Source organism: Atta cephalotes, assembly GCF_000143395.1.
Source record: "Atta cephalotes unplaced genomic scaffold scaffold00045, whole genome shotgun sequence".
Classification (NCBI taxonomy): domain Eukaryota; kingdom Metazoa; phylum Arthropoda; class Insecta; order Hymenoptera; family Formicidae; genus Atta; species Atta cephalotes.
In genome coordinates, this window is record NW_012130109.1 from 640,949 (window position 1) to 644,471 (window position 3,523).

Genomic DNA, 3,523 nt, shown 5'->3' on the forward strand with positions numbered 1-3,523 from the left:
TTATTATATATATATATATATATATATATATATATATATATAAAGTCTAATACAAATAAATCAACATCATTATAAGAAGAAACAAATTGATGTACTGTCAATTTTTTGTCAAATTGTGTCATGTATTATATTTTCTAAATACATGTCTTAAGAAACAGAGAAACTAATTATTTTTATAACAATCTTAATTTTTTATTAGGTAAAATTTTTATTAAAATTTTTTGACAACTTATGAGTGCATATAGCATTTGCGCCTCGATTGCATATTTGGAAAAACTTTCCAAATTTTCTTACCAAATAAGGCTTATTAAGAATAACCGGACATTTATCACATGCTATTACTTTTCTCATTTAATCGCGTAACAATTCATGTTGTCGTCAACAGAGTTTCAATAATTCGGCCAGGGGAATGCTTTAATAAATCGAGAATCATTGGTATAACCAAAAAAGGTTAGCTTCGAGAAGTATCAAAATATAAATATCTGTTAACAAATCAACAGATTCTTTAAAAAGAACAAATTTACAGTTTTTTATTAATGTCATCAATTTTTTCAATGAAAGTATTTTATCGTTAAATTAACTTTTACGTAATGCTCTCTCAAATTTTTTAACATATTGGAGAAAGTAGGTTTAATATGGATCGTCCTTGTTGAAGCTCTTAAACAATTTGGTCATACTTGCAGCAAAATAAAAATAAATATATTATGTTGTAATTTGTGAGACGAATATTTGTAAAAAATATATACAAATGATGTTTTAGAATGTGTTACAGAAATCATGAATTTGTTTTTAAAATCAAATAAAATAGATTATCGCCACCTCATTTCCTTTCCCTTCCTTTTCTCGATCTTCTATGATTTATTCATGCAGATCACACGCAAGAGGAGGTTACCTGCGCGGACAGTAATCTGCGACTTATGTGGGTAACACGTCGCCTTTCGTCACGTGCTGCGGAAATGCTCTCTCTATTATTTCCGGAAGAGTATATAAACGAGAAAGTATGAAATATGACCGCAAACTATTATGAAGTCGGTCGTTCAAACTTAGTCAGTTTATGCTAAGCCTGCCGACTACGGAGAATAAAAAAAGAATAGAGCCGCACTTGCATTTTTCCCGAAAAATTAGAAAAAAATATACTTTATTAAGAAAAAAAAAATTTTAATGTTTGAAGGTGGTTCAATACAAATATAAATAATAAGGAGCATAAAGCCACGACGACAGATGTTGAAACGAAAATAATATATTTATTATTATTCCATAAGAAAACATAGACGTTTCGGTCAAGATTTGACCATCATCAGTATATAGATAACAATAAAGAATTACAAACAAGTTAATTAATTAAGAACGCAAAATCGCTAGTCAAAGAAGTGTTAATACAACAATATCAAGATGACAAAGAAAAAAGTGCAAAATATTAAAAAAATTATCGCAAGTCAATAAGAGAATAATAATAAACTCTTTTTTTTTCCAATCGCTTGTGGTACGCGTTAATTGAGTAAGATAAAGTCCAGAGAAATTTACCAACAAAAATATATATTAAAAAGGAAAAAAGAAAAAAATTTTATATAATAACGCATCTGGTGACTAATATGTTCCGTTTATGGAAGCAAAGAATGACTTCGTGTGAGAATACGGAATTTCCAGATTCTATTTAAAAATTAAGGAAAAGAAAAACTTTTTAATAATTAAAATATTTTAGATTATACAATGATTAATTATGAAGGTTAATATAAATTCACATTAAAGCTCGCTTACTACATATTTTTTAACACAAGTCCTCGCAGATGTAACTCTGAGTATCACAATTTTAAAAAATCGAAAAAAATCTGAACAAATGGTAAAAACTACTGCTGACAAATTTTTTGAAAGATCATGGCTCGTGAGCAGTATTTAGATTGAAAGAAAAGAAGAAATATTAGTGAGAGGGTAGTTCTATGTGTGAGTAGAGGAGATTTTTCCGATGATTGTAAGTAGATTTCAGGAAAGCGTTCTATCTACTTACAGAATAGTAATAAATCTTATAGAATAATAATAAATATATTATTTTCGTTTCAACATCTGTCGTCATGGCTGCTCCTTATTATTTATATTTGATTGATTATTTAGATTTGATCACTTTTTGATTATTTTTTAAAGAATTTATATCTAGTTTCTATCTAATTTTTTTATTTTATGAACAGTTTTAAGCAGTTGATGACTATTTTCAAAGCAGTTTATGGCTAGTTTCTGCTCAGTTTTTAACTAGTTTTATAATAAATTTTTTAGTCGTTTTCTAATTAATTTCTGCCTAATTCTAACTAATTTTCTGAGAATTCTAAATAGTTTTAACCTATTCTTAACTAGTTCCTAAGCAATCAGTTCCTAAGCAATTTTTACAAAAATATAATATCAGTACAAGTCAATTAATCGTTTATTTTGCATATTATAAGTATATTGTTATATCTATACTTTTAATAAGTGATTAATTGGCTAGTACTAATATTAAATTTCTGTAAAGTAGTTAATTTTCACTTATTTTTATTACGATAAATGAAATTATTTTAAATATGCATATAATATCTTATCTCTTTTGTATTTTTGCATAGAGCTTTTGTGTTGCAGAAGATCGAATTACATTGAGAAAAATGTGTTTGTTATTTATGATTATAATTGTATAGTAAAATAATATTAGGAACTCCATTTTACAATACGTAATTGTGCATATGTGTGTGTTATTACTACTGTAATAACTTTATATATATGGTTCTATCAATTATGAAAAAAAATATATAATATAATATAATAATAATATATATATATATATATATATAATATTATATTATATATAATATAATATAATATATGTAATATATATATATAACATATATGTTATATTTATTAAATTATTAAAGTTCATTAAAAATATTTTTGATAATAGCACATATTTAATCGAATGCAAATGATTCGGTAATCAAAAAATGCCATTTGCGTGTAACTAAGTTGATTGTAATGCAAAGTGCCGGTAATGTATCAACTAAGAAAAGAAAAAATGTTTCCTAGCTGCTTCTAAAATGAAGAGAGTATGAAGAAACGGTAAAACAAAGGAAATACTTCGAAGATCATCTCAATAAAGACAAGGACATTCCCGCGACAGACCGTGAATGGCGGATGTGTACAAATTCATGATACAGGGAACGTCCATTCAGTGGCAGGGGCAAAGACAAAAGGCCTCTGCAATGGAGATGGTGATCAAATGGGAATGTTTTCATTTCGATGCAAATGTGCGCGAGGCTTCGAAAGCAAAAAAAGATACAACGGTCGATAGGGGCTTTGCCGATACTTTGACGATACACACGATATAGAATGGCAATAAAGATAAGCCGGGAAATTAAAATAGTCCCACGAGTACGCTATCCAGATAATCGCAGATGATCGCCAGTAAACAAGTAAAGAAATGTTGCGGCTCACACATGAAAAATTTGCAAAAAAATACGAACACGAACGTTATAAAGTAAATAGCATATATATATATATATATATA